Below are 16,624 nucleotides of genomic sequence, written 5' to 3' on the forward strand. Positions count from 1 at the left end.
CTATTCAATTTATAAGTAACCCCTTTATATGGGACCCTTCTATATGTAAAAGATATGTACAAATGGTATTTTAAAAATCCCTTATGTTGAAGCCACATGATACATCTATATATTAATGATTAATCTCCTCGGGCCCAAATTAGAGACATATCTTTAGCCAACATAGTCAACTTCATAAAAATACTTGTGGATCAACAAACCACAACCATGGTAGGTACTAGTTTGAATGAGAATGACCTCTATATTGACCTTGACTTTAATGTAGTAGGTGACCCAAATGACATCTAACAACTTTTCACAAGTATAACCAATAGAAAAGGATAACATATCATGGAAGACCTTTAGCCAATATCATAGCCAATCTTGAGGAGGAGAGGAGGTGAACAATGGTCGCAATGCAGTGCATAGTGAGCTATAACCAGGAGCAATGACCTCAGAAGTCACGATAGGAGAGAGAGCTCAATGAGGCTCACAGGATCCTAGCCATTTGAGTAGAAATAGAGTGGGAGGAAATGCTTATAGGGAGAGAGTCTTGTTGGGGGTAAAGGCGCCTCTACTTAGCTGCCCATGTATTACTACACTCACAGTACTCGCCATTTCATATTGCAGGTGGCGAGCACCCATCACAGTCACTTATTCTTTATTCTTTAGTGACAGTTTGAATAAAGGAAGGCCTGGCCACACATTGTGGTTGTTGGAGTTTCCATTTCTTGTCTCTCTCTTTCTTGCTCTTGCTCTCCCACCATAGCTCTCGCGTGCAAGCTTCGATCCTTCTCACCTTTCAACTGGTATCAGAGCTCGAATTCCCAACTCTTAAGCTTGGCTCATGGCATTCTCAGCTTCCCATTGACTCCCTACTTGCATTGGGTCTCCATCCTGGCAGCCATAGCCGACTCCCTTGAGCTCCTATCACTCCCCGGCTTCCCGAGCTTCCTCCCGGCCTATTGAGGCACCCTCAAGACATTCACACAAAGGTATTGCTTCATTTGTTATTGGGTTTCACTTAGTCGATAGGGTGCAGGCAACATGGCAGCCATATCCAAAGTTCATGGAGCTCATATCTTGCTCCCCCTTCATGGTGGCTTGTTGAGGCCTCTTCCTAGGCTTCATTGGTGCCTACCCTACCCCTCCACACTTTTCATTTAGGCCATGTGGCATTGCAGTAACCCCAGATTAGGTTGTGTCAAATTTTTAGCCTATTTATAGCAGCTATAGTTTGGTCTTCCTCATCTCCAGCTTCCCAGGCATTGGGCACTTGCAAAGGCTCCATTTCAGGCATATGAATATGCTTTGATGGTTGGCATTGAAGGTTTGAGCACTGACATTGATTTGGAACTAATTTGGCACTGTTTTGGGACTATCATAACAATCCACTAGTAGTTTATAATAGTGCTAAAGTGAAATTTGATGTTTATGCTTGCCCGACATTGCTATTTGATGCCCAATTGTCCTGATTGATGCCTATTGATTCGAGGATGCATGCCTATTGATTTTCCACCATTTTGGAGCTGATTTTTGACACTGAAATATTCAGTTTTTCACAGTGAATCACTACTGTAATATAGTGGGCTGAAGCTATTTAACTCATTCTTGGTTATGCCTATGCTATTCAGGCTATGTTTCGGGCATACATAGTGATGTATTGATATTTCGGGACCAAATTTGAGCTTGGCTTACACTTTGGATCATTGATTTAGCTTGAGCTCAGCTTTGGAAAGCATTTGGATGCTCTGTCTTTGATACATTTATGGCATGCTTTGGTCTATTCTTGATTGCCTTGACCGCCATTACGGGTTGTCACCTATAAATGCTAGTTACATTTTTTGAGCCGCTTGCTACTGGAGCTTTTTCTTGGCTTAACTTTGGAATCCAAGAGCTTACTTGGGCTATTTATTGTCTTGCCAAAGTTTATTTTGGGATGTACTTGATGTCTATGGATGCTACATATGAATGCTCTACCGCCTACATGTTCAGGATGTCTCATTGATGCTTGATCTTGGACACTTGTCATTGGTGCTTGTACATGCTTTCTTCAAGATTTGGAGCTTGATATTTATGGCTTTTGTGCTAGTGGGAGCATCTTTGGATACTTGACAAACATTGAGCAGGCGGTCTATGCTATTTGAGCTTTTGAGACTATTTGGGATTTCTTACCCTTTGGGATGATGCATGGTTCATATGTCTTGGTTCCTTCCGATGCTTATGAGCTAACTCTTTGACTTGGGTCCCTTTCCTTGTGAGATGACACCTACTTGTGTCAAGTCTTGGTAGTGGCATGCACACTTTGCTCCATTGACCGGGGGGTGTGTCTACTCACTAGTAAATATTTCATGACATGTTTGGGTGTTGGATTCATGCTTATCAACTGTCATATGCCTATGTTATGCCTACATGATGTTGGTTATGGTCTTGGCAATATATGATTGACTTGGGATCCGCTTCTGGCACAGTAAGCTCTCATTTACTGAAATCTAGCATTTATTACAACAAGCTAAAATTTGCAGATTTTGAGCGCTTCTTTGAGGGTAATGCTTACTATTTGATGTTATATTGGTCATATTTGGTGGACAGGTGATTCTCTTGGTAAAATCCACTCTTTCAACTAGTTTTAGCAGTGGTTTTAGTACATTTTCTGTTAATTACAGCAATATGTAATTTTATCTTTTTTGCATTGATTTGGGATAGTATGGTTGGTCATCTGAAAGACACAGCTCTCTTTAACATTGCCAAGTTGGATGGTACCAACTATGGGTATTGGAAGTTCCAAATATGGCACATTTTGGTGCAGAAGTTGTAGATTAAACCCCTGTGTTTCAAAGGTGTCAAACCTGAGGATATGGATGATGATGGTTGGATGGAAGTTGATGAGCTATGCAAGTCTACCATTATTTTGTCACTCTCAGAATAGGTCCATCATAATGTTATTGATGGGACCTAAAATGGGCCGGCACTGGCTATGGCACTAGCCCGGACCTCATGCATATGATAGACAACCCCACCACATGGCCTCGTGAGCCAGGAGCCTCTAAAACTCACTTTGCACTAAATGCTGATGATGATTTTGTGTTTGTATCCAATATGCAGTCCAATGTTCGCCTTCCCTTCTCCTCAAAGGGAGATCCCATAACATATAGGCATAATGCCTCGTAATACACACATAGGGAAGCACCTCTCAGCTGATTGGCATGGCTCCACTGCTACTCTCCTACACCTCGGGGATTGGCCCCAAGATGCGTCGCTCCAACATATAAAAAATAATGCACAAACTTTACTATTTCATAATTCAGCGTTCTAGGAGATTTTGATTTGCCTCACAAAACTTTTCCCAACGAAAGCACCCGTCTAACCCAGGACTTAGGTTTCGTGTCCTCTCACCGTTGGTCAAAGTTTATCAATCAATTGCAATGCATTACAAGAGATACCACGTGACATGCTTGATGTAAGGTGTATGACGATTTTGCACAACCATTTTATGATTTTAAAAAAACCAGCCATGTGAGGTGCGGAAAACAGCCCTTTCATGAATTTTAACTAGGCTCTAATATTTTGGCTCGAAATATTAAGTCAACCTTAAACCCCACACACCCCGCGCAATAAAGAACCTTAAAGCGATCCTGCACATAAAAAAATGTTGGCAGTTAAACACTTACCCCATGCGTGCGATAATAATCTCCATCTGTGTTGTGCAAATAAGACCGAGGTTAAAACCCGCAAGCCACATGAGAACACCCCTTACGAAAAGGCAAATGGATAAATGATTAAAGTAGTGCAATTTTTTTAATTATTTACCCCCTCCCCTCAACCAATGCATGGTAGAGGAGAGGAGTGCGAGAGGGAGTGTGAGAGGAGTAGTGTTATATGGAGAGCATGGGGGAGAGAGGGGGCATGTAAGACATCCACGTGTGTGGATCTCCCCCCCCTTACACACTATAAGACCTCCCTCCTAGAGCTTGAGAAGGTGGCACGAGGAGAGAGAAAGGAGGACGATTGCTGCTGCTACCCAAATTGTTCACCATTTCGCCACGCAGTCTACCTGCAGCCGCATTGCTGCTGCCACTCCATCGCTGTTAACCCCGAGTCAAGATGGCAGAAAATGAAGGAAAAAGTAGAAAAAGCATGGAAAAAGAGCAAAGACACACAAGCGACCACTAAAGCTAAGCCAGGAAAAAAAGCACAATTTTAAATGAAAGGCGCCTCAAAAACTTGAAAACTCTTGTAAAAGAGCGTCAGGCTGTGCCAATTGTAAGATATTAGACGGGTGTAGGCTAAAGGCATAAGGCTAGAAGAGGGAAATGGAAAAGAGACCTTGCCACAATGGCCGATCATGTAAATAAGGGGATAGGTGTCCATGGGATTTTAGGGTTTGTATATATAAAGTTCAAAAAGAGAATGGAAGCTCATTCTTTGGTGTGTGGCTAACAAGAGCTCTCTTTTTCTTCTCTTCTTCTCTTCTTCTTGCTTGTGTGTGCTCTTGAGAGAGGGAGTGTGAGAGTGTGAGGGAGTGAGTGTGTGGGAGAGAGGGATCAAGAGGGTGAAGCTCTTCACCATCTCCTCTTCCCTTCTTTTCTTCTCTTCTCTTCTCTTTTCTCGTGCGCGCGGCTATGGAGGATGGAGCTTGGAGATGGAGGAGGCTTGAGGATGCTTGAGCTAGTATCAAGAATCGTGGAGCTACTGAGGTGTGTGAGGAAGGAGGCTACTCACATCGGCATCAAGGTAAGCTCACTACATTCGTAGGATCGACAACACATCGGCTAGGTGAGAGATAGCCATTAGAGCTCGCTTGAAACGCTTGAAGCAATAAGCGATCCGTGGGTCTTGGCGGTTGAGCAAAAGCTCCCACATTTTGGTTTCGCTGCCGGGACCAATGGATTCAAGCTCGAGCACTTGCGTGCCTCATATCGAGCATCGAAGATTCATCCCCGAAACAAAGCTTGAGATAGGTAGGAAGTTTGGGTGTTTTTTATCTTCAAAGACAAGTAAGTATTTTGGGATATTTTGGTTGTTAGATGATTGAAAAACATGGAGAAATTATTTCAGTTTTTTGCTTTTGATTCTTGTTGCGTTTAGAGTAGGCTAACATTAGGAAATCGCACCTCAAAGGCATAGGGTTTGCTACTGTAAAACAGGGAGAAAATCGGGGAAAACAAGTGGAAAATGGAGGAAATGCTCATTTGAATGTGTAGGAATCGCAAGGAGAGTGATCAATAACATCTGGGTGATGTCCAGCAGGGGTATAAGTTCTTGGAGGGCAAGGAAATCCTCATTTGCAACTAGTTGAGAGAGAGAGAGAGAGAGAGAAAGAGAGAGAGAGAGCTTGGGTGACCCATTTCGATTGATCAGTGCGAGGAGTTACGTTGCTATCGGCGATCCCCAGGTATATAGATCTCTTTCCCATCACTCTAGCATCATTCCTGTTGAATCTTGTAGCTTGTAATAATCAATACCTTAAGATTTTTGACGATTTCATGCTTGAAAGTGCGTTCGGTTCGGCGGAATCGAACATCGGATCCAGTGTCCGATTCTCAGAATCGGATGTCCAGTTCTGAGAATCGGACGCTCAGACAACCGTCCGATCGGACCATCTTGCCCGATCGGGCCACTTGGACCAACCCGTTCGATTTTGGTAATCGGACCCACCCTTGTCCGATTCGTAGAATCGGACCTATGGATTAGGACACGTCAGCAATCAGACCACCCACCTGGTCCGATCGGACCACTTATCTGATTTTTGAAAATCAGACACTTGACCCCTGTCCGATTCTAAGAATCGGATAGCTCAAAATCGGACCCACCTGGTTCGATTCTGAGAATCACACCACTGGTAAATCGGATGTCTGATTCTCAAAATCGGACACATCCTTAGGCAGAAAAAAGAAAACATAAAAAATTGACCCCCGCGACCAACTGGAAGCGCACCCCGCTTCAGGACAACATAGCGAACGCCTTGTAGGCAAGTCCCGACGTAGGAGTCACGACCAAGGGATGGGGGGATAGTGCTGGAGCACTCCCCAGTGACCTGGCGCGTTGAGAACGGAAATCCAATCGTAGAACCTTTGATCAACCCCCGAGTGAATAGAAAGAAGTAGCGCAGACCCTAGAATATGCTAGAACGGCTAGGACTTGAGCGATGAAGCTTATCAAGCTCGAGACGAGACATGAGGGCGTAAGGCATATAGAGATTTTTTACCGCACTCACATTGAATTCCGCACTTGAAGTACACATAAGAAAGCTGAAAGCTTGATTGACCATAAGTGCACGAGAAACGACACACACTGAGTGATCATAAATTGAGAATTGTATTCAATAAGTCAAGGAACTTACTCAGATAAAACCACTCAAGGAACCCACCAGCAGGAGAGAACCAAGACATAGACAAACCATCAAAGCGCAGAGTAGGACCAAGCAAGGAGCGCCAAGGATGTGGATCTGTCAAGTCTATTTAACCTGATCGACAGCTTAGTGGAGCACGATAACTCGACCATGGCGGAAGAGAGCTCAGATCATCGGTCTAATGAGGAGCTCAATTTGAACGTATTCCCAGATGCTATTCAGCAGCTGGTGAGCAGTTACGATGCGCATGCCCAATACGAGCACTGCGGTAGGACAACAGACGCAATCATCGCAGATCTAGAAGAGGAGAGAAGGCTAGCCCGCAAAGGATTGCAGAGCATAGCCGAGTACAATAGGGATCACCGGGCTAGGAGCCAAAGGCAAAGCATGGAGTTGCATGAGGTGCAGCGAGTGCTGAACTTAGCTGGCCGAAATCGAATGAACCATGAGAGAGCACTAGAGGGAGACTTGACGTTGAGAGAGCTTCTCATGAAGCGACTACTCGATAATACAGCAACAGAGCAGAGTGTCACCGCACTAGCGACGTCGTTGCTCGCAGGATTAGGGGCAAGCCAAGGCTTAAAGAGCTAGGCCAACATACCGATTGTTGCCAAGCAACTCGATAAGTACCAACCTCATGAGGACCCATATAGCTTTGTTGAGAAGTTTGAGCAAGTCTGCGAAGCCAACAGCCTCAACGACCAAACTCAATGCTCGCAAGCGTTCGGGCTTTGCCTAGGCGACAAGGGTAGGTCGTGGTATACGGGCTTAGATGCTGCAGAGCGTGCCAATTTCAATAGCCTCAAGGATCTCTTCATTAAGAGATTTGCCGAGCTTGGATACTCTGATAATCTACTAGTGTGCTTGATAAACGTCAAGCAGAAAGAGAAGGAGGACATCGGTGACTACGTAACCCATGTGAGGAGCCTCTTCAAGAGAATCCCTATGGGCAAGTGACCGATTGAAAGAGCAGTTTCGACTGTGTTCATCAGCGGCATTCGGGACGAGGAGTTATATAAGGATTTGGCAAGCAATTCAAGATTGCAACGAGACGCGATAGCTAGAGTGTTTGAGGAAGCCATCAGAGTCAATGATCACTTGAAGGAGCGGAACTCTAGGAGCTCGAATCTAGAGGAGACCAACTTGCGAAGCTCAGAGAGAGCGTCAGCCTCTAGTGAGCGATCAATCCCATCATCCCAATATAAGGGAAAAGCCACAGAGATAGACCAAGGCTCGGCTGATGTCAAGATGGAATTAGTCAAGTTGCAGGACATGTTGAGACAACCAATGCGTCCACACGTCCAATGCGTGTACTGTGGTAGAAACCACTTGCCGGCCGAGTGTCAAGACCTTGTGCTAACTGCGGTAGGTTCAGCCATGATGTCGCGCATTGTAGATTACCAAGAAGACTTTCGTACTCGCAACCCTACGGCTAGCCTTACCTAGCGAATAGGCCGCAGCCATTCTTCGAAAGCGGAGCACCATTGGCTCTATCAACGCCTAACGATATGAAACCAGCCATCCCTAGAATGGACATAAACCCTACCGGCATTCCTAGACCACCTGGTCCTTACGTGACCCATCCACCGAGCAATGCTCCAGTCCACTACGCGGAAGAGCCAAGTGAGGAAGAAACCTATATATACCCTTACGTCTCGCATGACGATGAGGGCAACGTTGTCCTCATGGACTATCGACCCGTACCAGTGATGGTGTTGGGAAGAGGACGAGGTAGAGGCCTAGGAGGGAAAATGAAGGATCCGGTCACCTATTGGACTTGTGGTCACCCCAGTCATGTCTCATCACACTGCCCTGAAAGAGAGCAGCAAAACAGAGACAAGGCTGACCAAAGGTGCACAGAGTGCGAAATCACCCATCTCTTTGTAGATTGCCCAAAGCGAAAGCCATCTTCTAGCTCAGCCAATGTACCATCTGTCCCATTGGGGCTGTTTGGTGTCGAAAACCTCGATGAGGAGGTCACACCTATCCCATTGCAGGTCATGATCCAAGCCCAAACAAAGCAGGCCGGCATCTCTTTGCCAGGACCTAGCAATCTTGACGCAGTCTCGATAGGGAAAAAAAGCCGCAAGTGGAAGAAGAAGAGATCATAAGCTAAAGCTGCACTAAAAACCGAGAGTGCTACGACTCTGTCTGCTGGAAATAAGGTTTTAGACACAGAGGTAGAGACTTCAGCCCCTAAGACGGCCGAAAAGGGAAGCGCTAAGGTAGGGGAATACCTGCATCCAAAGCGACAGTTAGAGGCCATAGAAAAGGTGAAGGAATGGGTGAAGGAAGCTTAAGAGCATCTCAAGGACACGTAGCCCATCATAGAGAACGAGATCGATGATCTCTCTAGCGTAAGCACGCCAATAGCACCGCCCCAACCTAAGTCGACAGAAGAAACCGTGCCATAAGTAGTGCCGCTAAGACCAAGCCTTAATGCTACAGAGCGGCAGATCAGTTGCTACCATTGGTGGCCAGGACAATCTAGGTTAGGGGAAAGATGAGTATCCAACGATCTCCTGACCACGCTAGTGACTACCCCTGTAACACTTAGCCTGGGAGATCTGCTTAGGTAGCATCCTACCCTATGGCAAGATCTTAAGCAGTGGGTTGAAGGGTCACGAGAGCAGGTCACGGCAGACCCTGAAGTCCATGATGCAGAAACGCGATTACCAAGTTTGACGCTGCACTCCGTGCCTAAATCCTTGCACGTCAATGCCTTCTGGGAAGGTTCCAAGATGCATGCGGTCTTGTCGGTTTTAACCCTAGGTGACACAACAAGAAAGGGAATCATAGATACGGGAGCTGGGGTTAGTGTTCTTAGCCACACAGTGCTTCAGACTTGGGAAAACTCGCCTGTCGAAACTGCTAGGTTTAATGTCATGTTAGCAAATGGTATGAGAGTGAAGCCATTCAGGGTACTTAAGAATTGGCCAGTGAAGATCGTAGGTGTCCAGTTCTCTGTTGACTTTATAGTCATGAAGGGAGTGGACTACGATATCCTATTAGGCCGACCCTGGATGCACAACGCTAGAGTCATCGAAGATTGGGGTAACGGCTTGATCTTCCTTGGCAATAGAACGGATGCCGTAAGGATCGAGATGGACACTTGGAAGACCTCACTAGTCGACCTAGATGCCATCTCTGCTATGCTTAAGGGTAACACTCAGGTCAAGAAGTCTTATGGGCCCTTGACCAAGTATATTCCATGCCGAGAGGTTGAGCGGGATTGGATGCACGTTCTCACTACAATCGACCTGCCATTCTCTGATCATGAGGCATATGAGCAAGCCATCAAAATGATCGGCAAGTCTAACAAAGCACTCTCTATACCAGTTTGCATTATGGCAAGAAGCCTCCGTGGAAAGCCTAAGCCTATCACCTTCCAAGTACCATCCAACAAAAGGGAACTCCAGGGGATACTGGAATACTTAACGGGCAAGCTAGCTGGCAATCTAGCTGCAAACTTCAAATCACTCCATGATCTCTTAGAGGAATCCAAGTGGCAATGGACCAGGGTGCATGATTTAAATATCATGTATAACTGGGCCCTAATTCCTGACCAACGACACGAGACATACCAAATCCTAGGAAACGATGAGGAGTCAGACAACAAAGATTCTAGCGACAAATACGAAGACTACCAATCCTTCAGTGATGAGAGCGAGGGTGAAGTAGATACTGTAGAATATGACACTGAAGGACAAGAAATTGAGCAGATACGAGTAGACTCCAAGCTGCAGAAAAGGCAGACCTTTAGGTTAGAGCGAGGAGTCATGCACATGGAATGTGATCACGCTTGGTTGGAACACGTAGGAGCCATAGACCTTGAGCAAGCAGGCCTATCCCTAGCCAGGAACAACATCAGTACTTAGGACTGAATCACCATCTGAACTGCGGCCACTAGGGGAGACCACCTCTTCTAGCAAAGACAGAGGGTTTGACTCTAAATCAAAATTTAGTTTGGATAGTGATCCAGAGATCCCTAGGCTGCCCACGACCAGACGTACCAAGGGGGACCTACCTGTCCACCTGAGGCGCAGACGGTTAAGGCAGGAAAAGGCAAAGCAACCCAGGGATACACGAACAGAAGAACAGGGAAAGCCACAGGACCTCTCGAAATGCTTCACAAAATTCAAAAAAGGGGATAGGATAGTAGTTCTATTAGGTGCCAAACGTCAAGGGTAGACGAGCGAACCAATTGAGGGACCAGCCAAAGTCAAGGAGGTAGACTTAGCCCAGGAAGGGGAAATACCCCGACCAGTATTCATTGCCGATAACTTGACTGATGAAGAAGAAACAAGTCTTGTCGCTCTCTTGTGAGAGTATATAGACGTGTTTGCCTGGTCCTTAGAGGAGCTTAAGGGGGTAGATCTGAGTGTCGTGACTCACAACATACCCATGACGCCAGACACAACCTCGGTTAAGCAACGACCGTACCCTATGAATCCAAAACATGTTCATGCTGTCAAAAAGGAAATTGACAAGCTGATGAGAGCTGGATTCATTTACAAAATTGAGCACACAGACTGGGTATCGCCCATAGTCATTGTGATGAAGAAGAATGGAAAAATCCGAGTTGCGTCAATTACAAGAGGGTGAACGCTGCTACGAAGAGGGACAACTATCCATTGCCATACACCAAGCACATGCTTGAGAGGGTGGCAGGCAAGGAAGCCTACAGTTTTTTGGACAGCTTCTCAAGGTACAACCAGGTGCAAGTGCATCCTGTGGACAGGCACAAGACCGCCTTTGCCACTGAGTGGGGCGTCTTCACATACATAGTCATGCCCTTCGGGTTGACCAATGCCCCTGTCACTTTTCAATGTCTCATGTGCACCATTTTAAGCACATGCTTCGCAAGGAGTTAGAAGTCTTTGTTGACAATCTCTGTGTCCACTCGACCTGGATTGAACACTTAGACAAACTCTGCGCAGTCTTTGAGTGGTGTTGCTTGTATCGTCTCTCCTTGAACCCCTTAAAGTGCCAGTTTTGGGTTAGGCACAGATGCATCTTAGGGAACGTGGTGTCAAAGAACGACATTGCCACTGACTTCTCGAAGGTCAGGGTTATTGTTGACCTTCCACCCCCAATTAACTACAAGGGAGTTCAATGCTTCTTAGGCCATACGGGGTACTATCGGCAGTTTGTATTGAACTATGCGTTGATCGCCAGACCATTATACAAGCTACTAATCGTCTTCGAATGGATCAAGGCATGCCAACAAGCGTAGGAAGAATTGAAAAAGGCTCTAACAACAGCACCAATTCTACGAGCCCCAAATTAGAACATTACCTTCCACGTGCACATCGACGCTTCTAAGTTTCCCGTGGGGGCAGTGTTGTGCTAACCTAGCGAACACAACTTAGATTATCCAGTGAGCTTTGCTAGCAGACAACTCACTGAGACAAAAATGAACTACTCGACAATAGAAAGAGAGGGATTAGCCATGGTGTTTGCTGTGAAGAAATTTCGGCATTATCTTTTGGCCACACCCTTTACCTTCTTCATGGACCATCAAGCCTCACTCTATCTCGTAAACAAACCTTGCGCTACAGGACGCATAGCTCAATGGCTCCTTCTACTTCTAGAGTTTGATTTCTCCGCGGTAGTATGAAAGGGAAAACAATATTACATGGCTGATCACATGTCATGCATCCCCATGGGAGAAGCCGCTGGACAAGGTATCATTGATGAATTACCCGATGCCCATCTATTTAACCTATCTAGTGAGAGAGAGTTATTTAAGGCTGATCTAACGCCATATTGGGCATATGGCATAGTCCAAGTTCTTGAGCACGGACTACCTGAGCGACCAATAGAAAAAGCTCGACTTAGGCACTTAATCCTTAAGGTCCAGCCCTATCAACTGATTGCAGGCCAACTCTATAGGCTAGGGCAAGACGGATTGCTGCGTAGATGCGTATGTGAGCATGAGATGCACGATGTGCTCTCAGAGGCACACAGCGGCATTGCGGGAGGACAATTTAGCGGAGATATGACAGCACAGAAGGTGTGTAGTCTCAACTATGGTGGCCCACACTTTTCCGCGATGCCACGTGATTCATCAAGCATTATGACGAGTGCCAATGGACAAAATTCTCGATTCGCAAGGATCAAATGGAGCTAACCCCAATTATTGCTCGACAACCCTTCGAAAAATGGGGAATCGACTTCATAGGACCCATCAGTCCTGTGGCGCAATACTCACAAGCCAAGTACATCATTGTGACCACTGATTACCTCACGAAATGGGCAGAGGCAAGAGCCACACGTAAAAACAACGCTAGGACAACTGCCAAGTTCTTATGGGAGCAACTGATCTCGCGATTCGGCTGCCCCATCGAACTGGTTAGTGACCAAGGCACGCACTTCATCAATGAAGTGATAGTGTATCTCCTGTCCACCTTTCTCATTATCCATCGCAAATCATCACCATACTACCCTTAGGAAAATGTTTAGGAAGAATCCACAAATAAGATTCTCATCAATGTCTTGACCAAAGTAGTCTCAGCCTCACACAACGACTAGGACAACAAGCTTATGGCAGCTTTGTGGGCTTACCACACAGCTTATAAGACGACTGTCGGCCAAACCCCGTTCAGGCTAACCTATGGAACAGAAGCAATCCTACCTTTAGAATTCTTTGTTCCTCCAAATATGTCATGTGCCACCACTCCCAAGGTGATGGACCACTCTGACCTCGTGTTGTTCCCTCGCTACCTCACGCTACTAACTCCAATGTCTTGGAGAATCTGTAGCCTCCTCCCTCAGTCGTCACCAGTCGTCTGCATCTAACCAGTCGGGCTTTCTAGCCCCACTCTTGATTGCCTTGCATGCGTCGGATCGTCTGTGTGACAATATATATGCATGCATGCAATCCATCATCCAGCCCGTAGAGAATCTATCTACTGAGGCTGGAACTGGAAACTCCTCATGCAAGGATGATACTATGTAGTCCTTGCTCCCCTCCGATATGTTTTTCCAATGATCTAAGACGTTGTGCTGAAAAACTTGTTGGCACAACTCTCTCATGCGAGCCATCACCCTCCTCCCCTCATCATTCATGATGATGACTCCTGACTACCATCAACTAGATATCCATATCCCCCTAGAGTCTGCCTAAGATGTGTCCTCTCCCATTTGCATCCATGCTCCTGGGCATATCCAGGAGACCCCTGTGTATCCAGTGTACCAACCAAGGTAATATCTCTCGGAGTGGCACCCATAGGGGTGCCACCTCTACTGACAGTTGAGCAAAAGTCCGAGTAACTGGAGTAGGATTTCCCACAGGTGTGACAAATCCCTGAGGTGACGCAACTCCATCTAAATAATGAGATAGAGACATCGTGTCCCTGCCTCCATAGCATCCACCTGAGCCTGAGCCACACTCCTTCGAAGGGCCACGAGAGCGAGGAGTCACACATGTATCTCGTGTTGACCCCGGGCTCATTGCATCCATATCTCTACAGCATCCCCCGGACCCCGAAGAACTCCCTCCCTCTGGCCCAAGTTTGGAGCATCGAGCTCATCTGCTGAAAGCTGAAGCATCCGATCCCACTGAAGTAGATCTACTAGAGTGCCTTGATGAAGACCGAGACAGCTCCTGGTCTGCCATATCTCTGAATCTCGCGATCTGGTCAGGAGACATGCGTGTGAAGATGTCCTATAACTCTTCATCGCTCATCTCTCCACTCATCCTGAAAATGTCACTTGCATAGACAAAAAATGATGTTAAAATAATCCATTTAAATCATACAAAGCACAGTAATATAAATATCACTTGCATAGACCTATTCTCTGCATGCCACGTTGTCAAGCTCGCCATGCCAGACGTACAAAACATGTGGTTTATGCGAGGGATAAGCAAAAAGTGTCTGAGAACTTGTTGAGGGATGGTTTGCCCTTGCAAGTCTTGTCGATACTTGTGAGCACCACACTTTGGACATGTCTCCATAGTCTCGTATTCTCCTCGAAACAGTATGCAATCGTTGATACATGCATGGATGTTATTGTAGTCCATGCCAAGCTTTCGTAAAACATGTAGTGCATCATCACGAGAATCAGACATGGTATTTGCAAGTGGTAATATATGATATTTCAATAACCTAAAAAAAATCATAAACACCTTGAAAAAGCACAAATGTTTGTAATAATAGTGTTGAAAGAAAAATCAATGAAGCCTATGTACAAGGTACCTGAACAACTTTGTCACACTCGTATCGCTCCACCTGTATTTTGCTTACACATTTAAGAGTACAAGTAGTGTCTTCAGGCAAGATACTCGGCACCCATCATATGATGGTATGGATGCTTCCTCTCTAAGCGGATCAGAAGTCTCAACATCCATGGAAATCAATGCATCGATCATTGCCTCCATCTCAGGCTCCAAGATTGTAGGTAGATCTAAAAGGTTGCCTATCTCCTCTGGCATTGACGGTATAGATTGGCCTTACAAGTGGTGGATTAGCTCCTGCACTCCATCCATCGCATGCCCACGTACTCTTCTAATTGGCTACAAAGGGTGCACTCCTCCTTGGGATGAGACATCACCTCCCTGGATAGAAAATTTGCTAGCAAGACCCAATCTTATTGTATATGGTATTCAATTAGCTTGCGAGAGTACAATGAATGATTGATATTAACTTTTCTCACCATTTGCTGAAAATTCGCAATCTCATGATCAATGATCTCAGATTGAAACTCGCCAAATCGTCGTACGTGTTCTATAGACAATTGGTGTTTTCATATAATTTCCAGCTTGCATTGAGAGCAAGGATATGAAACACGTTGATTGAGGTACGCCTCGTGATCTTGAACAACAGGACCTTCTTCGTTTTCCATTTTGTCTACGTTACAACAAACAATTTGTTTTTGTTATCATTCTTTTTTTTTCTTAGATTGTTATCCTCTCCTTCCATCTCTCTCTTTTTCTATGACCACGACTACGACTATGACCATGACTACGACCACGACCACGACCACGACCACGACCACAACCACGATCACGACCACGACCATGACCACAACCACGACCACAACCACGACTATGACCACGACTACAACTACAACCACAGCTACGTAGTACGTAGCATATAGTATCTAGTACCTAGTACATAGTACTTAGCATATAGTATCATAGAACACTAGTATTTAGTACCTAGTACTTAGTACCTAGCACATATATCATAGCATCTTAGTATCTAGCACCTAGTACTCTAGTATCATAGTGCCAAGTACCCAGTACTATGATACTATGTAGCAGGTGCTAGGGTACCTCTCTCATTTCCTCTCCCTCCCTCTTTATCTCCCTCTCTCATTTCCTCTCCCTCCCTCACCCTGACCCTCTCTTTCTCTCTTTCCCTATTAGGTTTAATGATTTTTATCTCTTTTTCTCTCTCCTCTCTCTCTCTCTCATATTTCTTTTTCTCTCTCCTCTCCATCTCTCATTTCCCTTTCTCTCTTTCTCCCTCTCTCATTTCCTCTCCCTCTCTCACCCTCACCCTCTCTTTCTCTCTTTCTCTATTAGGTTTAATGATTTTTTTTCTTTTTCTCTCTCCTCCCTCTCTCATTTCCCTTTCTCTCTTTCTCCCCCCTCTCTCATTTTCCTTTCTCTCTTTCTCCCCCCTCTCTCATTTCCTCTCCCTCCCTCACCCTAACCCTCTCTCTCTCTCTTTCCTTATTCGATTTAATGATTTTTCTCTTTTTCTCTCTCCTCTCTCTCTCACTTCTTTTTCTCTCTCCTCTCCCTCTCTCATTTCCCTTTCTCTCTTTCTCTCTCTCATTTCCTCTCCCTCCCTCACCCTGACCCTCTCTTTCTCTCTTTCTCTATTAGATTTAATGATTTTTTTTCTCTTTTTCTCTCTCCTCTCCCTCTCTCATTTTTTTCTCTCTCATCTCCCTCTCTCATTTCCTCTCCCTCCCTCACCCTTCTCTCTTTCCTATTAGGTTTAATGATTTTTCTCTTTTTCTCTCTCCTCTCTCTCTCTCTCTCATTCCTTTTTCTCTCTCCTCTCCCTCTCTCATTTCCCTTTCTCTCTTTTTCTCCCTCTCTCATTTCTTGTCCCTCCCTGACCCTGACCCTCTCTTTCTCTCTTTCTCTATTAGATTTAATGATCTTTCTCTCTTTTTCTCTCTCCTCTCCCTCTCTCATTTCCCTTTCTCTCTTCCTCTCCCTCCCTCACCCTGACCCTCTCTTTCTCTATTTTCCCATTAGATTTAATGATCTTTCTCTATTTTTCTCTCTCCTCACTCTCTCTCATTTCTTTTTCTCTCTCCTCTCCCTCTCTC

This window comes from Lygodium microphyllum, chromosome 16 (genome assembly GCF_053477565.2).
Source record: "Lygodium microphyllum isolate KBCC chromosome 16, Lygodium_microphyllum_v1.1.10, whole genome shotgun sequence".
Taxonomy (NCBI): Eukaryota; Viridiplantae; Streptophyta; class Polypodiopsida; order Schizaeales; family Lygodiaceae; genus Lygodium; species Lygodium microphyllum.